The sequence below is a fragment of the Megalops cyprinoides genome, chromosome 23 (genome assembly GCF_013368585.1).
Source record: "Megalops cyprinoides isolate fMegCyp1 chromosome 23, fMegCyp1.pri, whole genome shotgun sequence".
Lineage (NCBI taxonomy): Eukaryota > Metazoa > Chordata > Actinopteri > Elopiformes > Megalopidae > Megalops > Megalops cyprinoides.
The window spans coordinates 3040721-3050094 of NC_050605.1; the positions used below are offsets into that span (position 1 = coordinate 3040721).

Genomic DNA, 9374 nt, shown 5'->3' on the forward strand with positions numbered 1-9374 from the left:
GGCAAACCTCAGTACTGCCAAAGCACGTCTGAACGCACAACACACAAAAACAAATAACAGACCTCAAAAAAAAAAAAAAAAAAGAACCAACATTATGGTCTGACGCTGTTGCTCATTTAACTTGGATGGATACACTTCTGCTTGCTCTGGATAAGAATGGCTGCTGAGTCAATGTAGTGCAGTGTAATGTGGTATAATCAATTAATTTTACATTTCATCTTAGTTGCTTAGCACATGCTCTGATCCAGAGTGACTTACATAGGTTAAAATTCTCACACGTTATTCATTTATACAGCTGGATGTATTACTGCGGCAGTTTAGGTTAAGTACCTTGCCCAAGGGTACAACAACACTGCCGCAGCGGGGTCTCAAACTGGCAACCTTTGGGTTACGAGCCCTGCTCCTTACCTCTATAACTCACTGCTGTGGGTTATTAAGGTTTGAAATAACTCAGAGAAATCCCCCTGCTCAGAGAGCAGGCCCTGCGCAGCTTTCTGGAGCTCTCGCTCGTGTTCAGACCTTGAAACAGCCCTGTAATCCCAGCGCTCTGCCTTTGATGTGCAGCTCCATGGAGCACAGCCCGGCTTTACAGCACACCAAGCTCGCACTAATGAGCCTTCACGACCTCAGCCCAGTCTTTATTACCCCTCCAAGGCTGTTTCTGAGTGTCTGAGGGTGTGGAGGGGGTGGTGTTGGGCTCTCAAAAACCTCCTGTTTACATCCAAGTTTTATAATTACGCATGAATAAAAAAAGATGACTGCAGAGGTTTTGAATAAGTTAAAACTTTATGCTTTTCAAACAGTGCTTATTTTGGGGAAACTGCAGCCTGACACAGAGAAAGAGTGGGTTTTGTAAATGTGAGAGAAGCACTCCTGAGGTAAGAGTCTAATTCCTACATTACTGAGACGCCTGGGTGTTGTAGGTCTGAAGCCAAAATGCAGGCTGGGAGTGGCAATCGGCAGAAACCCCCGTCACACAGACAGCTGAAGAATGATTGACAGGGGTTTGCTCCGTACGGGCCAGGCCATGACATGTGTTCTCACACATGTCATTCTGCTGGATAAGCAGAAAAGCAATCCTGGGGGGGTGTGCGGTCAACCCAAGGGCATGGTACATGCCCCTCAGTATTACCCAGAACACCCTGCTGCTTTCTGACAGACACATGCACCTCACCATTAGATATATCACACTGGTCTCTGGGAGACATATGCCCATCAACATTACCCCGAAAACACTTGTTGCTAGCAGACACATTCTCCTGACCATTACCCACAACACCCTGCTGTTCTCTGACAGGCATATGCCCCTCAGCATTACCCAGAACACCCTGGTCTCTAGCAGAAACATGCCCCTCAGCATTACCCAGAACACCCTGGTCCCTAGCAAACAAACACATGCTCCTCTCTCCCTCCTCTCCAGCATTCTTTGCATGGCTGGAATATCTTCCAATTGTCTCCCCGATTTCTCAGTCAACACTCCTGCTGTTCCTGCAGGGCCAGTGAGAGCAGGTGCTGCAGGGCGAGGATCACTGCGAGGGGCGCTTTCAGGGTGCAGCTCAGCTATGTGTGCTGAGGGGGAGAGGGCCGGGGGGTTAAGGTGTGGGTAATGGACCAGCCACCAACTGTTGGTATTCCAAAAATAACCACCGCCAGCAAGACTGGGAGATTCTCAGCTGCTTCTCTCTGAGGCATGGAGATGCTGCAGCTGTTGGGGAAGAGGGGTGTGTTTCAGGTGTGTGATCTTGAAGCCGTGTAGCCAGGAGTGTGCAGTGGTGGACAGGCATCTCACGCCGCTGACTGACTCTAAGTCTCCGTCTCTGTCCCCATCAGTCTCATACACCTCAGGCCTTGCAGTGAACAGGCTGGCCCTATTGGATTACAGCAGCTTACAGTGCCCACCCGCTCACATGGGTCTGCGGAGAGGGATGGGCACCAATGTGAACAAATCACCAGGGAAACGACCACACGCCCGGCCATCTGCAAAGTGGTACCCCTTTAAAAGCAGAGAGAACTGGAATTACGAGGGCAGATCCAGAATAAACATTCAGAACAAGCTGTACTACAGCTTTTCAAATTACTCAAAAACCGGAGGCGTTGAGGCAAAGCACATAATCAGGTGCCTATTATCTGGAATTACTAAAGCTAATGGAAGCTAGAGCTGGAATTTGTGAAGCCAAAATGTGTTGTTTTAAAAAATGCCAAACCTAAAATGTTTTTTTTGAGCAAATGCTGCTTCTAAGCAGTTGATATTTACAGTTTTCTGGAAGGCTCTGTCAGCACGTGTCAACAGAGAGTGCCTCGTGCTATTGCAAATGGCAAGCAAGGTGTCCTTGTTTGCAACCCAAATGAGTAACACAGGGCTGGATTCCAAGTAAGGGAACAAGGCACCAGCTCTAGATGATTGAGGCCACATTCAAATCAACACGTCGCATCTCACCTTACCTGGAACGCATCACCATTGTGATGTCACAATCCCCTAATGTCGTTCACCCCCCCCCCCCCCCCCCCCCCGAACCAATAAAAGAGTAGAATTAGAGACAAAAAAAAGAGAGACCGAACTAACTGCAAAACATTCCGCACAATGTCATTCTTCTGGTACCGGGTGTGAGGTCACTTCCTGTCTGGTGCACTGAAAACAATCGGTTAGCCTCCCCCTGTCACTTCCACTCATTCATGGTTGAACCCCCATGCTGACACATGTGTGTGTGGTGGAAAAAAAAAACCATATTCACGAGAACAGGATCCCACACAATTTCTCTCGCAATGTCGGTTTCTGTTTCTTCAAGCAAAAAGATGTCAAAACTCAGCACTGTTCTCACAGCAATGGTGCAAATCTCTTCAAACTGAAAGCGGAAATTTGATGGGACCCTGGGAAACAGTTAGCAGCACAACTGACTCAATTCAAGTACAGACTCCTAGACTTCCATGAGAGACCGGATCATGTGAGAACTCTGAGGAATAATGACTCATCGGTTTACGTTAGTCTCCATCGATCTCTACCAACCGCAGTCAGCATGCTGTCCTACGGAGACCCACTCCTCTGTTCTTAGGGAGATCTCGGAGCTGCCTTCATACCGCTCTTTCATCCATTCACAAAACACAAATGCCAGTTCAACCTCTTGTTTCTGTTAGGAACTTGAACCTCGTTGGGAAACATGCTATACAAAACAGAACCCCACAGTCTTGCAGGGAGGCACGTCCCTGTGTTTGGAAGGGCTCTATGGTACACAACATTTTGAACAGCAGCAATTATGGATCCTATAATTACAGCAATCCGGCAAAGCATTGAAAGTATGCCACTCCGGGTGACCGCTTTCTGTAGAGCTTTCTGCTTTCTCCTTCGTTCTCTTTACAGGGCGGCTGATGTTCTTAGAAAACAAACCCACAGAAAGCGCACAAGTGGACATGCAAAGCATTTACCTGTCAGTCCAGCCAGGTGCTGATCTTTATCTTACGGATGGGATAATTGGTCTCGGCTTGGTACGTCTAACCGCTGGTACTTCTAACTGCAAGTTCAAAATGTGCTTTAGGTTCCTATTACGTATACAGCACCTTCTATGTTTACAGAACCCTCCACAAACGTGCCATAGGTGCATGGCTGAAAATACTGTTCCATGAAGTACACTGAAAAAACAGCCAGCTCTGTGAGCTGAGAAAACACCCTGCTCCATCAGGTGTACTGTAAAAAAACACCCTGCTCCATCAGGTGTACTGTAAAAAAACGCCCAGCTAGGGTGGGGGGTCATCAGCTCGGTGGCATGCTTCTGCCACCACTTGCCTCTGTAGGTCTGGCGGGACGGCAGGACCAGGCCTCTGCCAGCAGCCACCTGCTCTCAGCGGCTCCCGCGTGATTGGCTGCGGTTATCAGGTGAGCGGCAGATCCGCAGGCCCCTCTCCAAGCCCGGCCTGGCCACCTGCTCTGCAGTCCTCCACACAGGCTGCCACATGACGGACGGCGGGCATCAGGTGACGCCTCGGTCCCATCTGCATTGCGCCGCAACGGAGTCCCACTGCGGTCGGCTTCCAGCGTCCCGAACCGTGTACTGCACTGCCGGAGCGTGGAGACAGGCCACACATCTGCGTACCGCCTGCCACACACCACCCCCCCCCCCCCCCCCCCCGTCCTACCCACAATCACACAGTCATGGACAGCTTGACCCCCACCCCACCAATGTGTCACCTGCATCTGCTCTCCGCACTGAGCTCCGTGTTCAGAGTTGAGCCACATGCTGGCTGCAGAGCGCTGGAAACTAACAGGCTTAAAGAACCTCCACTGGCCACACTTTTAACACCAAGACCCACCTGCACGTTCTATTTATTCTGTCTGCCCTCATATCAACTCATCGGTACAGACAGACACACACAGAGACACAGAGTTTCTCACACACACAGATCAAGGAGTCTCAGCAGTCTCCCACCTCCAGCCCTGCAGGGTCGGTTATCACATGCTATCTTCTCCTTCAAGCAGTGCTTATTCAATAACTGCTCACCCCTGTCCTCTGCAAACACTATTTACAGTAAGCCCTTTATCTACTTAAGTGAGCAGAGAGGAGCTGTAGCAGTCCAGTTTACTACAAACTCTCCTGCGGCCCTGACGGAGACCACATGACCAGCATGATTCACCCAGACTGTACCTGCACACACACACACAGCCGAGCAAAGCGGAGACACACGCCTACATATGCACAGAGCCCAGTGAGACTCGCACACGAAGCCAGCCAAGTTACACAAACACACACACAAACAAATTGGACAGTGACACTGAGGCACATGTAGGCACTGAAACACAGAAAACAGACATGCAAACACACAGACAAACAAAATGGATTGAGACATACTCATACACACTCAGCGGAATGGAACCCTCCCCACTAACACACACACACACACCTGGAACAGTGTGGCACAGCAAATCCTGCACACACACACAGGCACACAGATCACTGACCCATCTCGGTGGCTTTAAATGGCTGCTCTTTGTATCTCTACGACAACAAAAAAAACCTCACAAGCTGGGCGAAACGTCTATATCTGCAACTGCAACCACGGCCTGAATGGAAGAGGCGTTTTATGAGATGTTAAATGACACTGAAGTCTCGCTCTATGAGAATGCGCTCCAGTCGGCGTGACTGCTGCAAGAGCCAGCCGCAAAATTCCCAAGCTGCTGCTGTTTCTGCTGGCGCTTGTTGTCAATAGCAACAGCATTTCAGGAGCAGCGTTTTAAAGAGGGTTACCAAAACTAATTGGTGTTGATGTGATTTAAAAACGGGACCAGTGTGAGTATGTTCCTATCTATATGCTGCAGGGAGGTGAAAGGTTGTTTTAGCTTTCCGCCAGCTGTCCCTGACCCACCCCCCCACGCACGCATGCACACACACACACACACCCCCGCAACCCGATATCTGCCACTGGGTTCAGAACGGCTTTCCACAGCATTCCGGCCGAGACAGGCTACCCGGGCAACCTTGAACCCGTGGTCGTCATCGGGGAAACACAAGGACAGAACACAAACAGACAGGGCCAGAAGGCCTTGCCGTGGCAACAAAGGGGTGTGTGAGGGGGGCGGGGAGTGTAATCCCACATGAAGCCTCAGGTCCCGTGGGATTCGGGTATTTAAATCCCCATCGGTCTTTCCCTGCTCGTTCTGGGACAGACAGTGAGACGCGCCGCAACCTCAAGGAGAGCCACTAGATTGTACATCCCGTCTCCCCCACCCCCACCACCTCTGTCAGCAAGCCCTCGGTCCCATCCCGCTGCACCAGACTTGCCAGAGACCCCCTCCACCCTCCCCTTGTTCATTACCATGAAAATAGAGACAGACAGAGAGCGTCTCCGTTTGAATGGGTAATCCCTCCACACTCCCACCTCACAGGACAGATTAGCTAAAGGACGGAGAGAGAGAGAGGAGGAGGGCCGACAAAAAGGAGAGAGCCGAGAAAGAGAAGGATGGTGAAGGAAGATAGAGGGAGACAGACAGAGGTGGCGGGGGGGGGGGGGGGGGGGGGTGGGGGTGCAGAGACAGCACTTGAAGCGCAGAGAGGAAAGGGGGGGTTTCAGGGGAGCACTATGCTTCTGCATGATATGACCCACGCATTACCAGCGTGGTCTTCCGAACACACCAAATAAGAAGAGCCATTCCACCTCTAATGCGAATGAATAAAGCGCTGTATCGTGGGAGCCATGGTCTCCGCGGGACGCAACTCATATTGCGCTTGCAGAAACATACAGGTCAACAAGCGAAGACACAATCAATACGGTTTTCAAAGAGGATAAAATAAACCACAAGCTACACTCTGTCACACAAAGGCGCTCAGCCGAAAGCGCATATTTGGGTCGCCGTGCATTCGCGCTGGTCCAAAAGGTCCATTTGTGCCATACTGTGTTTACACAATGTGACGCACAGTGGGTTTAAATGATGAGTTCGGTCACAACATAACCCTTCAGCATGGTTTACCCCAAAACAATGTATGTGGCCGCTGGGTCGCAGCCACCGAAAATTGCATTCAGCGACAGAAAATGCTGCTTATGAAAAATTTAGAAATGGCGGTCAAAGGATGGTTTCTGACCCCGGGAAGGCACTAAGCATTACATGGTCAGGCAATACAGTCCACAGCAGGCAAGCAGACCCCCTTTTGAGATCCACTCCATGCAAATCCTGGTAAAGGACAACCACTGTTTTGCCTCAAAAAAGGGCTGGCCGACGCATCCAAGCCATTGCCATTCCGCATACTCTTGCCGACAGAAAGCTGTCAACGCAAAATCCTAACTCCGGAACCTTACAAAGTCAGGGAGAGTTCAGGGGTCAGGCCAAGCTAAGCTCCAGCAAGAAGGGCGACCCCATGAACCGACTGTCTACCGAAACGATCCTAGGTGTCCCTCCGTGGGATATCGTAGAAACAAGACGGGAATGACAGCACTGCTCAAATGTGATTGTTATCATGGGTGTCTGATTACAGCGCGTTAACACGCGTTAGCAAACAGATGGTATACATGCATGTCAATTTGGACATGTGATATTTCTGTTTGTTCTTTGAAATGACTGGACACATTGAGACACAACACGGAAAAAATAACGCTTTACAATGTTTATGGCATGCAGCTTTGCAGAGTCCGCCATGGCACCTAAACTGTTTACCGTGTAATAAATGAGTACTGCTTTAGTATCTCAATGTCTCAACGTATTTAAGGGGGGGGGGGGGTGCCCTCAAATATACATATATCATGCCCCCTTCCTCTCCAAAGTGACAGATAGCATACAAGTCTTCTAAGTGTGTCATATTCGTTAAAATAAATGAAAACATTGTCTTCGACCGACGTCCTGGTTATTTCGTTGCTGGTTGCTGTTATACTTAGCTATCGTTTAACGGAACGTATCGCGATTCACATTTGCATTTCAACTAGATCTTTTTAAAAATATGGTCGACAGAGCTGCAAGTCAACAACAGCAATTCGCTCAGCGTCATCAGATATTTAACCTGGCTTGATTGCGTCTTTCTGTTAAGCAGCCTACCTGCGATTGATCAGAACTTTAGCTCGCCAGCAAGCAATGTAGCCAGTCAACTACCTAGGGTACATTTCAAGACACACTCTGCCAGCTGGCCACATACAATGGAGTCGTGTTATTCAGCTAAACAACGCTAGCGAGCTACAAGCACCGCTGTTCAAACATCCGGCTTCCTGCAATTATTAGCCAGTTAGCCTGCTAGCTAAACGATCGCTGTACCATCAAACAGCGTGGCATTAGAATACAGTGAGTCACTAGCCAGCTTGTCACACCGAATCGTGCCTTTGCTTAATAAAACTGCAACTGTAGTATTGCAGGAGATTTTGATCGTTTCTGGTTTCGTTCCTCTGTGCTCAGCACTTCGGTAGCAGTGGGAGTCCTCTCGTTTTGAGTAAGGGTAACTTAGCGACATAGCTGCGTAGCTTAGCTAGCGACCGCACACTGACAAACAACGTGCTTAGCTAACTGTGCAGCTAGTCAGCTATCATTTCTAGCGAGTTGGCCGCGGTGCACACAACGTTTGAAATTTCTAAATTATGAGACACATCCGCGTTTTAACTTTATTAGCAAGACAACTATTGCGTGAATTTACAGTTAGTGGTGGCTATCTACTTGGTAGGTAGCTAACTAAGACTCGGGACATACGGAAAATACTCAAACGGCTTGGTTTTTTAAATCGACCAAGCGTATACAGTTAGTGAAATATAAGAACAAGAATGACATCGTATAGCTAAACTAGTTAATGTTAGGTTTCTTCAAAGGCAAAATACAGCTAGCTAATTGTACCTGGTAGGTGCGTGTCTTGCTAGCTTGCTCTAGGCACATAGCTAACGTAAACCTTCTGACTATTTGCTGGTTATCTAAATTCCTAGTATTACGAGCTACAAAATATCAAGTAGTTGTAGCCAGCGGGCTATTGTTCCCAACTTGATTCACTGTAACGGCAGCTCACTCGCAGCGTATGTTTGAAAACGTAACTTTGATGGTTAGATAAGTAAGGGAATCAACATAAACGGCGCTTACCAGAAACGATGCGCACTGTATCGACCCGAGTCCCCGAACTCGGCGCTTCCTCGGAGGCCGGATGCCGTCTTTACACCCGTTGAACGCAGACTATAGCTGGCAAAAGCTACTTTCGTTCAGGTGTTTTCGCTTTATTTTTGCCCGTCAGTCCGTCGATCGATTAAATCCGCAGAGACAGCATTCCGATCGTTTTTCACATTTAGGAAACAGTCCTGGGCAAAAACTCGTGGCTCAGTTTTTCGGCTCTACGGTCTAAAGTAGCGCTGACGGCGTGAAAGCGGATGATGACCGTGGGTAGGTCGGGAAGCGAGCGCTGACTGCCTGCATTACTGACGCCTCCGTCTCGGAGTGACATCGGCGGAATCGGCGGAGCTTGTGCGGTCGGGCGATCGGAACGACAGCGCCGCCTACCCACCCCCCTGTTCCCCGCTAAACAAAGCCTTTGTTGTTCCACAGCGGCCCCTGCTGTGGAAAAAAGTATTGGAGTACAATCCACTGACAAGAGCCCAAGACCGTTAATGAAGCGTTTGTGGAGATCAAAAGTAGGCCTACCGTGTGGCATGGAAACGCATTTATTGACATTTCTTCGGTAACTGTCTTTAAACTTAAACGAAATAAACGATGCGGTAGTCCATTACTCAGAGATATACATATGATTAGAAAATTATTAACAACATGTTCTGTAACCATAGAGGTAAAATAGCCTAATTGAATATTTATATTAATTATAATATTGCAAGTACTATCATGATTGGCCATTAGTTGACTGCTAAGTAACTATATGCCCTGAAACACAAGTTATATATAAAAGTTGCAAGCGTTGAACAGGTCCAAAATCAAATGGGTC

At 48.8% G+C, this 9374-nt stretch overlaps 1 protein-coding gene across 1 annotated transcript in view; it reads right to left on the minus strand.

The window, feature by feature from the left end:
- LOC118770254 (cyclin-dependent kinase 17) overlaps nt 1-8862 on the minus strand; it is a 67218-nt gene extending 58356 nt beyond the window's left edge. Inside the window, exon 1 of the mRNA XM_036517814.1 lies at nt 8528-8862. The gene's annotated coding sequence lies outside the window, so the exon portion shown is untranslated. The remainder of the gene's footprint in view (nt 1-8527) is intronic.
- Nucleotides 8863-9374: the final 512 nt, after the last annotated feature.